Here is a 13101-nt window from a genome sequence, read left to right as displayed (position 1 = left end):
ACGAAGAGACAATATTTTAGTGACATCCCTAAACAACAAAACTCAAGCAGAATAATGATAGCCCAGTCTTTCTCGCTGCTACCTTGTATAACAAAGTTACATTGTATGGGCCCCTTCGGGAAGAAATAAAAAATACTCTTTCACTCGTCTTTTCCTTTCTTTGAATGGTACTTAGTTTGTGGTTGCAAAGGTGTTTTTTCAGTGTTTATATGTTTCTATCGGTGATGGCAATTTTCCTTTCAGTGGGGTTTTATCAGTAATTATAGGTTTAAACCTAAAACCAAATAGCCTAATTATGAAGCATGCACTGGGAGTGACAAGTTAAGACACAGTGTTTGCCACATCTTTGGGCTGACTGGTGTCATTAGTGTATAAAGAACTGGAGAAGTGGTATTTCACCACTTAGACAGTGGTAAATGGTTGCTTTTCACAGGAATGTTCGAGGCATATGCTGCTTTCTGCTGCACCTCTAGCAGCATTTGTTGAGATATCTAAAGTAAATACCTGAACATAAAACAATAGCATACACAAAACAATATAATAACACAGAACATAACAGGGCACATTACAACAAAAGAGTCAAACAGAGCGTGACGTGACACAAGAAATACAGTACAACACAATAGTAATCACTTTGCAAAATCCAATCCAAAGGCAGAGCAGCATAAAAACTACAGAAAATACCACCACCATAACTAATTGCCACCTAATAAATGTGTAAAAATGTTTTTGACACACATTACCACCTCCAGAGTCCTGGTTTAATAATATGGTGGTAAAAGGTGTTTCAAGAAAGCACTGCCTTAAATAACAACTAAGGACATGAACTCTCATTATATTACCAGTTAAAATGCTGAATGAATGGCCCAATTTGTTATATAGCTGGCAAAGGTTTGATGGCATATTTTGTAGATAGTATAGCACACATCTGTACCACAGCTATATTTTGCATTTTCTATATGCTAAATGATATTTGTTCTGTGTCACAACTCACTAAGGCTGACAGATTATGCCAAACCTCTTTAATGTGTAGTTACCTTACTATGCAGTATATCTTTAGCATTATATATGGGGTAAGGTACCCCCTGGTGTACCTTATTAGGATATTGCAAGTCACCGTTGAGTATTGTAACCACATAGAAGAACCTGGCCAAATGCCATGTTCCGTTGTAAGGTAATGGAACTCCAAGACAGGCAGGCAGGGAGGCAGGCAGGTTCTGATTTACAGAAGGGTAAAGGAAGATCCCCTTGACAGGGCAACTGCTGAACATCCAATTGAAGGGCAAAGCTTCAAAGAATACTGAAGCAGTGGGCAGGTCCCTGCAGTTTTGGAATGCATTGGCCCAAGTGATATGGGTTGTTGGGTGTTTGGACAAAATATTAGAGAAAAAAAATATTGTGATACAAAACTATTGTGTCAAGAATATATCAACATATCAAATATATCATTGGCAGGCATAGCGAAGGTAAAAATATCACTTTTAGTTTTGTTTTTAATATTGTTTAAAAAATATCGATGTACAAAATATTGTTGAATGTAATATTGTTTGTGTTAATTAGTGTGTAATTTATTGTAGTGTATTTGATTGTATATGTGTATTATTTAGATAATTGTTTAGTTATGAAATTGTTGAAATTAGATTTTTAGTTGTTTTAAAGTATATAATGACTTGTTGAATACTTTTAATTAGTAGCAGGATATTGGGTATTAGGGGGTAAGGGTGGGGGGTATGTTTTAAGTTTGAATTGTATGTAAATAATTTTCACAAAATGCAAATTAATTTAAAATGTTTAACTTTATTTTGTTATTTTAATATTTTAATATATTTTAATTCAATGTTAGTAAAACATAATAATGGTATTAAATATTCAAAGAAATTGAAAACATATTTTTTAAATAAAGTAGAATACTTAGAAAACATTTATGTTCAAATTTAAAATGTTATTTTAATTTTTAAAAGTATTCAAAATTACATAAAACATTCAAGATTCAAATTTTTCATTTTAATTAAAAAAATTATATTTAAAACATAAAATGAGTTTACATATCTTTTTTGGGTATTGTTTATTTTGTATGATGAGTTTATTTGTAGTTTATTCTTTAATGTTCACTAATGTTAGTAAATATTTTCCACAATATATGAATTTTTAATAGTCATTAACATAAGAACTGTATATCATTAAAATGTAATTATGTATACAAAGGATTTAGCTCAGATTTGTGTGTTTGTAGATACCATTTTAGTTACTTGCTTATAAAAACAGGTAGGTGTGATTATGGAGTACTGATTGTGTATGTAAATTTTTTAAGTTGTATTACCTTGTGTAACATGTTTTATTTTGAAGTGTATATTGTAAATGTCATCACTTTAGCATTCAACACCTTCTTCAAATAGCCTTAGATTAGTGTGTAAATAGTAAATATCACCACTTTAGTGCCCAACACCTTCCCCCAATATGATTACATTGGAGTGGGAATAGTAAATGTCACCTGTCCAACGCCTTTCCCAAATTGGTTTATATTGCAGAGGGAATAGTAAATGTCACCCCTTTAGTGTTTAACATTTTCCATAATTTGGTTTAGATTGGAATGGGAAGCGTAAATGTCACCCCTTTAGTGTTCAAAACCTTCCCCCAATATGATTATATTAGAGTGGGAATAGTAAAGGTAACCCCTTTAGTGTTTAACACCTTCCCCCAATATGGTTAGATTGGATTGGAATATTAAATGTCATCCATTTAGTGTCCAACACCTTCCCCAAATTCTTTTGGAATGGAGTGGGAATAGTGAACTTCACCCCTTTAGTATCCATCACCTTCCCTCAATATGGTTAGATTGGAGTGGGACTAGAACAAGTCACCCCTTTAGTGTCAAATACCTTCCCCAAATTGGTTTAGATTGCAGTGGGAATAGTGACTGTCACCTCTTTAGTGTTTAACAACTTCCCCCAATATTGTTAGACTGAAGAGGGAATATTAAACGTCACCCCTTTAGTGGCCAACACCTACCCCAAATTGCTTTAGATTGTATTGGGAATAGTAAGTTTCATTCCTTTAGTATCTACCACCTTCCCTCACTATGACTAGATTACAGTGGAAATAGTGAATTTCACCCCTTTAGTGTCCAACACCTTCCTCAAGTTGGTTTAGAATGGAGTAGGAATAGTGAGTCACCCCTTTAGTGTCCAAATCCTTTCCCAAATTGGTTTTGATTGGAGTGGGAAAAGAATTACTCCATTAGTGTTCTTCATCTTCCCCAAATTGGTTTGGATTAGAGTGGGAATAGTCACTGTCACCCCTTTAGCGTCCAAAGCCTTTCCCAAGTTGGTTGAGATTGGATTGGGACAGGTAAATATCACCCCTTTAGTGTCCAACACCTTCTCCAAATTGGTTTAGAATGGAGTGGGAATGGTAAGTTTCACCCCTTCGGTATCCAACACCTTCTCTTAATATGTCTATGTGGTAAGGACGGGGAGTCCGCCGCGGTTGAAGACCGGAAGTGGAGCCTGTCGGGCGAAGACACCCATGACCGCCCGGAAGCAGCTGCCGGTCTAGTTGTTCGCGACTTCATGCAGGCGGGGAAATCGAGGAAGGACAATAAAACTACGGCACACACAAAGTCCCGGCGGCGTCTTCAGGAAGCGATTCAATGGTGCCCGTAGAAAGACGAGGAGCCCAGCAGTTCAGGAGAAGAGCAGCGACCGGAGGAGCCCAGCAGTCCAGGAGAGTAGCAGCGACCGGAGGAGCCCAGTAGTTCAGGAGAGGAGCAGCGACCGGAGGAGCCCAGCAGTTCAGGAGAGGAACAGAGTTCGGAGGAGCCCAGCAGACCCGGCAGGAAGCAGCATCTGGAGGAGCCCAGCAGTCCTGGAGGAGGTGCGGACCAGAACCCGTGGGAGTACACCCCAAGATTGTACAAGGCGCTCACGCCCGGCGGTCCCAGGAAGGGAGAAAAGGCCCTGGGTCCGGACGCCACGGCCCTGTGGACGGGCCGTGGCCCAAGGCAAGTTTCCTTAAGGGGTGCCTTCCAGCGGGGGTGGTGGGGGTGTTAACTAGTTGATTCACGCCGGCCTCCTTCCACACACTCCCTACCTTCCCTTGTGGCCCCACTATCTATGATGACGGTAGCACGTAGCATTTGTTGAAGAGCAGTGTGACTAATCCCGACCTTTTTTTTTTCTGTTTCCTTCCGGGGAGAGCCAATGGGGAACAGACCAACGCCAGGAAGACGGTACCCCACGAGCAGACCAGACACCCCGGAAAGCATCTGTCGCATCACCTGTTCTTATTCATAGTTGTCTTTTCATGAACTGTAATTCTAGAAAGAGAGTTGTCCTAAACGGAAAACTAAGAACAAACGTTCTCAATAAAGATGCTCCAAACTAATACCCCGCATGACCAGTGACTCATTGTAATGACCACTCGGACATTCTCACAGTCTAGATTAGAATGGGAATAATAAATGGCATCCCTTTACTGTCCAACATCTTCCCAAAATTGGTTTACTTTGGTGTGGGAATAGTAAAGCCTAAAAATGGTTAGATTGGATTGGGGTTGACAACTTTTGTGTCTAAAGCAACTCCCAACTTGGCTTAGATTGGAGTGGGAATATAAATGTCACCTCTTTAATGTTCAATAGCTTTCAACAATATGGTTAGATTAGCGTGGGAATAGTAAATCTCACCCCTTTAGTGTCCAACGCCTTCCCTAAATTGGTTTATATTGGTGTGGGAATAGTAAAGCCTAAAAATGGTTAGATTGGATTGGGGTTGACAACTTTTGTGTCTAAAGCAACTCCCAACTTGGCTTAGATTGGAGTGGGAATATAAATGTCACCCCTTTAATGTTCAATAGCTTTGCACAATATGGTTAGATTAGCGTGGGAATAGTAAATCTCACCCCTTTAGTGTCCAACGCCTTCCCCAAATTGGTTTATATTGGAGTGGGAATAGTAAATATCACCCATTTAGTATCCAACACCTTCCACCAATATGGTTAGCTCGGAGTGGAAACATTAGGGGGTCGATTCCGATTCGGGAACAACCGCTCCGAATAGCTGTACGGAGCGTTTTTCCCATACGAATCCTACCCTGCAACGTCCCCCGTACGTACGACGAAGTACGATTCGTACCAGGAGCTGGACTCCGTACGAATCGTACAGAGACCGTACAAATCAAATCCCCGTACAAACCTCCCTCGGAACCCACTGTACGCGACATCCGTACAGTTCGCGGCTGGTTTTTCCAACCCAGCAAGTACGATTTGTGTCGGGTACGCACCGTACGACGCTTTTACTATGGGAGACGAAAACATCTGGAGAAGCAGATGCGCCTCGAAACAGGTACGGAACCCCCCCCCCCCCCGGGTACGGTCCGTACACCCCATGATCGCAGGGGTACGGTGAGTACCCTTGCGATCATGGGGTGTACGCACCGTACCCCGTGATCATGGGGTGTACGCACCGTACCCCATGTTCGCTGGGTGTACGGTGCGTACACCCTGCGATCGCGGGGCACAGTGCGTACACCCGATGATCGCAGCAGTACACACCGTACCCCTGCGATCATGGGGTGTACGGACCGTACAGTGTGTATGTGATTGTGTGCTTTTCCATACGAATCGCCCTTACCTGACGTGGACCGTTGTTTACGATTCGTACGGAGAGGGCTCCGGATACGAATCGTACGGACGGTTTTATTCCAGGATCAGCCCTTTAGTGTCTAACATTTTTTTTATGATTTATGTTGGAGTTTGATAATTACATTTTATAACTTTATTGAAAAACATGTATTTTACTTGTATTTGTCTGGAGTAGAAATTATTTGTGTTATTCAATTATTATTGTTGATGATTAGCACTGTAAAAAAAGTAGTTGTATATTAGTAAGCAATAATTGTATTTATTACATTTTTTGTAAAATAGAGACAGTACACGTTTTTTATTTTTATTTGTTTACAATTTGTATTTATTGTATATGTTTATATTTTTATCATACATATATATGTAAGTAAAAAATGTTATATAAAGTTAAGTAACTAACACATTTTTTGATTATTATTTTTTAAATAAAAAATATGAATTATATTTATATACATTTGGATCGGAGCATCGATGGAGGACGACAACATCTTGTCCCATCATCAAGCGGGGTTTAGGCAAAAGGTGGGAACCATGGACCAGGTGTTCAGATTATTCATGATCTATTGGAAAGTAGTGGTCTTAGGGAAAGGCAGTCTGTACCTGGCCTTGATAGATCTGAAGACTAGGTTCGACCTGGTCCCCAGGGATAAATTGTGGCAGGTCCTCCAACAACAGAGCATTTGCCCACTGATCCTCGACATTGTTAAACGTTTGCATGATGGAAATTATGCCAAAATTAGATGGGGATCACAGGGCCAATTGACAGAGAGGATCGCGGTGGACAGGGGGGTTCGCCAGGGATGCGTGCTGGCTCCCACTCTGTTCTAACTATTCATCAACGGGGTGGTCGATTACCTTAGGCAGGAACCAGCAGACGCTCCCACCTTGGCGTGTGAGAAGACACCAACCCTCTTGTTCACCGACGATACACTTCTGCTATCCAAATCACCGGATGGACTCCAGAAACTTCTGAATAGGTTTGACCTTTTTTGTAAAGCTAGGGTGTTGACAATTAATACTAACAAAACTAAATTAATGTCAATCAACCCCTCTAAACGTTTTAGAAATGGCATCACCCTGAATGACTTCCCTCTGGACAGTGTTGATTCCTTTGACTACTTGGGAATCCGCATCTCTAAGAATATGAGGTGGGGTCCCCACCTAGCCAAAATGCTCCTAAGCCACAAGCGGGTGTCGGGAGCTATTGCTAGAGAACAACGTAAGTCAGTAAGCAGGCCAGTAGCCCTGGCGCTTGCGGTCTATGACGGCAAGGCGCTTCCTTCGGCCCTGTACGGGGCCGAATGATGGGGCTTCGAGAACGTTAGTGAGCTTGCCAGATCCGAAAATAAGTTCTTGAGAGACCTTACTTCCCTTCCTTCATCTACCCCACTGAAACCCTTATTCTATGACATGGGAAAACGTTCTATACAGGACAACGCTCGTTTGCGCCCCCTGCTATTTTGGGTGCGCATAAGAAGGACTCCTGAGTTGTCCAACTATGCGGACGCCCTTGATGAATTGGTACTAGCTGACTCTGGGAATAGAATTAAATGGCTAGTCGATCTCCGCCAGCTCTTATCCAACATAGGATTTAAAGAGGCCTGGGCTACCCAGGTCCCTCTCTCAAAGCAAGACCTGAAAAGAGCTTACTGGGACTGGGTACAGACACAAGAGCTTTTAAACCCCAAACTAGGAAAACTGACAGAGGGGTTTATTTGATCACAAAATCACTTGTAGTCTGGGACCATATCTAGATGTCATACAGATCCCTAGGGACAGGACCCTGTACATTAAGATGAGACTAGGGACTCTCCCCATTAATAGTGTGACAGATGTTTGGAAGGGGCCAAATTCGCCATCTGTGCCCTGCCCAGGTTGTGGCTATCACAATGAGTCTTTTGCTCACATTTTCTTTGCCTGCCCGGCCTATAGAATGGCCAGAGCCAAATGGCTTAAACCAGTGTGCAGAATGCTAGGCCCAATGAATCATCGTGCAGCACTCCGCATTTTGAGAACTGACACATCATCATCATTATTGATTTGCGGAGTGGCCAAGTTTCTGGGTAGCGCTTGGCTAACATGGAAAAAGATCGTAGAAAAGAAGTGTTAAGGTCCAAGCAACACAGAAACTCCTGGCTGTTAAACAAACCAAGTCCGTGGCCTAGTGAGTAAACTGTACAGTGTATCAGCCTTATGGTTCTGAAGTAGCATCACTAGTATGAAATATTGGCCCACTCTCTTCTGGCGACATTTCCCTTTTTTTTAAAGATCCGTTTTTTTAACCCTTATTCGAATGTGTAGTATGACCTAGAATTAAATTTTTATGGTTTTGATACATCATTGTAGATAGAAAAAATGGTTTATATCCCTTTCGTTATAATATTTCTCACCCGAATATATGGATTCTTAATGTTTGATAATGTTTACTATGATGTATGACGCACTTCTATTTTGTATGTCTTTTTAATATTGGAACTTTTTAATCTGTAAATACTTTAATGATATTTTTATATTGAATAAAGCTCATACTACTACTACGTTTGTATGTTGTACAATTTTGTACTTTTTTTCTCATTGTTGAACACATTTTTGTACATGTTCTAACTTTTTTATATACATATTTTCAACATTTCTTTGCATATGTTTTAGTAGTCTATATTAAATAATTGTGTAGATTTTCTACTATTATTTAATTTAGACTTTACAACTTTTTCATATTTTGTATAACTTTGTTGAATGTTTCAAATGTTTAACAGTTTTTTAAATTTTTTTAAAGATTTGATCAACATTTTTACAATAGTTCCCATTCATTTCTATGGGGAGATACTCTTTTTTAGTTTCATTTAGCAGCCAATTTTTTTTCTTACCACTACCTTCTATTTTGTAATCTATTTATGTTATTTTTAGTGTATTTTCCCAGAATACAGGCCACTGGTCCGTTGGAACATGTAAGTCCTTTTTTAAGGATTTTTAAGGGTTTTGAGGGTAGTCGGGAGTTAGGAGGGAGGTCTAGAAGTTAGTTATAGTGTTGTTTGTGGGTTTTTGTATATTTGGATGTATTACTGTAGTCTTTTTCACCAGTTTGCATTTTCGCGCTTTTGTACACTATTTTAGTGATGTATCACTATGTTATGTTAAATTGTGTGATGTTAGTTATAATTTGATGATTACATGTTATGCATATGTATTTTCAGGAATGTAATGTGTTTTGTGGGTGGGTTTTTAAATTTAGTTTACAGGTTTTAGTCTACAAACGTGTCCTATGGGCATTTTGAGATTCTGTAGGTTTTTTATTTAAATCAGTTTTGGTTTATAATAAACCCACAGTATTTACTTTGATTTCCTATGTTTCCTGGAGCGTTTCTCTTTTTTAAACACTTTTTCAGGTTTTTATGGATCCTAGATACTTTGGATTTCTTGGAGAGATTTCAATTGCATTTGTTATATTTGTGCATTTTTGGGGGGATTTTTGGATATTATTTACCTCATTTTTTTGTGGATTACTATTTTTTTATTATATGGATACAGAGAAAGATCTGCAGCTACAGAACAGTAAGTGTTCTTTCTTTCTTTTCTTTTGGATGGGAAAAATTATATATATTGTTTATGTCAAAATCATGTTATTGTTATGTAGAAATATTTGGTTTGTGTGTTTTAATTATTTGATGTGATGGATTGGATTATTTTTTAAATAACATATCATTTCAATATATCTGTCTTCATTAACATTGAGATTTTGAATAAATGTTTGGCTGATTTAATTAAATATTATTTTTATTATTTAAAAAAAAGGATTAGTATGTTGGTTTATGCTTCTTGGTAGCTTTGTTCTTTTGTAATGGTTCTACAAATGTGTAGAGTGTAGGTTGAGTTCTGCCTTGCTTGGATTGGAAGGTGTTGTGCCATCCTTCTACTGCATTGTTTGTTTTAGCTTCCTGTTCCAAGGTGCTGTCATGGACGTTCCACAATGGTATGAGGAATTTGGGTTGGCATTGTGTCCGTAGCGATGCAGTCTGCCAACCCATTTTTTTAGAAATAATCCATTAGGGGACTAAGGTCCTGATTATGACCCTGGCGATTCTCAGACCGCCTTAACTTTTTAGCAGTCCAACCGCCACTTCCCTGTTGTTCAGATTGCCAGATTATGAGCAGGGCGAGAAGACCCCATCATGACCGCCACCTCCGCCAACATTCCAGCTCCTGCGGCTGGAGAGGCAGAGGTGGCCAATGGAGGCGGTTCCCTGCCTAAGAACCGCCAACCTAATTATGATCTGCCTTTCCTCCGACCTTTTTGTGGCAGTGTCTCTGCCAGGACAAAGTCAGCTGAAAGGCATATAAATGGTCATAAAACTGGCTCCAGGGCAAATGTGCCCTCTGCTAATGTCGCTGGTGCAGAGGTTGTGCTCCTTAAAAGCCATAGATGCTGGTGAGTGCACTGTTTCCTTGCACAACATAATGCAGGGAAACAGTTAGCCCAACTGGCTTGGGGCACCACAGCATGGCCTGCAATGGCTTCAGACTCTTTCAGAGAGCTAAAGTGTGCCGCTAGCCCTGCGGGGACATCATAATGCGGTGGTCAGGATGTGGCAGTCTTGGCGGTGTTTTCTCGACCGCCGGGTTCGAGGGCTGATGGTGTGGCCTCCAAACTCATAATCAGGCGCCAAGTTTTTCCTCATTTTGTTAGTAGAAAGGGATTTCTGTTAGTACATTGTAGTGGTTGGCTACTTCTGTGATGGGCATAGGCTTGTGCTATCATTTCTTTAATTAAAACGGCAAATTGGCTGTTTGTAGCATATTCTACACTTAGTACAGATTTTCGAGGTGTCTCCATATAGTTTGATTGAAATGATAGTGACAGCCTTGCATGACTATTTGGTGGTAAATATTTGGGCTTATTTATAAGTCCATTGCACTACTGGTGCTTCACTTTTTGTGACGCTCCAGTAGAGCAGGAACCGGCTCCATATTTACCAGGCAGCTCTAAGCCACTTTTTTGAGCTTAATGCTGCTTTGTAAATATCGTTCCCTTTAAGCAAAGTTTTGTTTTAAAGGGGTGTGCAATGGGTGTTGTTGGAGGTGTTCCCAGCAATATCCATGGCTTTTTGACACCGCCCCAGATTTCTGAGAAATCGTAACTCTTGAGGCAGCAGCCAAAAACGTATGCATCCCCAGGGGAGGCGTAAGAGAGGCATGAGGAAATTGAAATTGAAATTTTTTATTAACTGTACAATTAATTAAAAACCTTTACAGTAAAAGGAGAGAGTACAGAAAACAGTAATTGTAAACTTCTTTGCTTGGTAAAAGGTGTACTACTGTGCTAATTAAAAAGGCGAATTAAAAACAGAATAGGGTAAGGGGGTACGACGCCCCTGTCTAAGTCTCATATGAATGGCCTTTTTCCAACCTTGTGTGCCTTGGAGTTAGTCTTAACGGCGGACGATTCATTCCTGGAGGGGCGTACCAGTTGGGCACTATCAATGCTACTACATAGCGAAGTCACTTCAGCTGTCGTCCGCTGCTTTTACCATGGGCTTCCCAAGTGTTAAAACGTTTTCGTTACTGGCTTTTAGGGCTAGCCTTATTTGGTGAACGAATTTCGCCAATCTCGCTAGGGTCATTGTGTTGATGGTTGAGAAACACAAAGCTGATACTTCAGACCATGATTTTGTGCTCTGACTGAGGCAGATCGGTCTCAGCAGTCGCCGGCGATCGATGTCGAAAAAAGGACAGCAGCAGAGAAGGTGCAACCAAGATTCCCTCTTGTAGGAGCATAGTCTACAAGATATGGATTCCCCTCTTTGAGCCCATACGGGGTTGAAGTCTGGTATCCAAAGCGTGGTCAGCCTCATGTATAGAATTTTGCTTCGGACATGAGTTGTTAGGGCCTCACTTAGATATAATTGTGCTTTTCCTACCATGTACGAGTTGTTTAATGGGTCCAAATGGGAGCTTCGACAGAGGGTTTTATGGTCAAGGTCAAAGGAGATTTCATAAACTTGTTTGTTGATTGCTCTCTTCCAAACATTCAGTGGGATGTCCTGCCGCGGAATATTTTCTTCCTCAATCCTCAAAGTTTTGATTGCGTTTCCCAGCCTGGTATGCCATGTCGAGGCTGGCCCTTCGAAGATGGATCTCACGTGGTATTTAAGGGAGTTAGCCGGAGCCCTTAGTGTCCTTAGATACAACTTTATAAGATCCCCCTGGCAGATCAAGTCTGGCCTTGCTAGGCCAAGCTCCAGTCTCAGCCTGGATCTTCTTGCTGTCCTCGGTATGTGTAACACCGACTTATATGCCTTAACTTGGGCTGAGTTGAGAAGAACGTCCAACTTTCCAGGAAAGGCAAGATGACCGTAAGAGATTGCAGGGAGAAGCTTTGCTCGCAGGGCTATCAGAATTGGACTGGCGGATGGGCTGATCAGGTTCTGACTTAGTTGTTTTAACAGATATGTTACCTTGTTGGCTTTGGAGGCCTGATGATTTAGATGTACATTGGCCTTTGCCCGTTCCGTGAACCAGACCCCCAAGTAGTTGTATGAGGCCACCGAGTTTATTTGAACATTTCCTAGCTGCCACAGTGCATGCCTTTTCCGTTGATAGGACCCAAAGATAATAACCTTGGTTTTCCCTTGAATGACAGACAATCTGTTGGCGATGTTGAATCTGTTTAAAGCTGTTAATGTTCTTTGTAGGCCGATCTTCGTGTGATCCATTATAGCCGTGTCATCGGCATACTGCAAAACTGGTAGCCTCACACTTCCTAGTCTGGGGGCTACTAGGCTGGCTCCTTTTAGGGCTTCCCCCTGATCCGCTGTATATAAATTGAAAAGAGTGGGGGCCAGCACACACCCTTGCTTCAGCCCATTTTCTGTGCCTATTTTGGGAGAAACTGTCCGAGCGCTTGTTTTGACCCGCACCCAGGTGTCCTCATATAGTGACCTAATTGCCTTCAGAAGATTCGATGGTATCCCCCACTTATCCAATTTCCACCATAAGCGTTTTCTGTCCACTTTGTCGAAGGCTGTACTATAGTCGACAAAGCAGCAAAATAGTGGTGGGTGGTTCTTCAAGGTTGCCTGGGCTGAGAGATGTGCTAGCGCCAGAACATTATCCATTGTAGATGCCTGGGACCTGAAACCAGTCTGGTACATAGGTATTATGTTTTCCTTTTCGGCCCATTTTTCTAGGTCATTGAGTACTAGGCGTGCATATGCCTTGGCCTCCAGGTTGAGCAGGGCTATAAGCCTATAGTTCGATGGTTCTAGGCGGTCACCTTTTTTGAAAATTGGAACCAATATGGAACCCCTCCAAGAGTCGAGGGTTATGGCAGTCGTGTAGATGTAATTGAAGAGCGGAGAAGAGAGGAGAAATATCTTTATTTCACCTCGTTTTTCCTTTTTCAGTGTGTGCTGCGTTCTGCAGCACACATAGAAAGAGGAAAAGGCCTCTTGTGATTGTTTTTTGCAG

General features: G+C 41.1%; 1 protein-coding gene across 1 annotated transcript in view; it reads left to right on the top strand.

Moving 5' to 3' along the window:
• Window positions 1-13101, top strand: part of NALCN (sodium leak channel, non-selective) — a 3094418-nt gene that overhangs the window by 718221 nt on the left and 2363096 nt on the right. The window lies entirely within an intron of this gene.

Source organism: Lissotriton helveticus, chromosome 8 (genome assembly GCF_964261635.1).
Source record: "Lissotriton helveticus chromosome 8, aLisHel1.1, whole genome shotgun sequence".
Taxonomy (NCBI): Eukaryota; Metazoa; Chordata; class Amphibia; order Caudata; family Salamandridae; genus Lissotriton; species Lissotriton helveticus.
The sequence above is the reverse complement of the archived record's forward strand: the minus strand, read 5'-3'. Positions and strand labels throughout refer to the sequence as shown.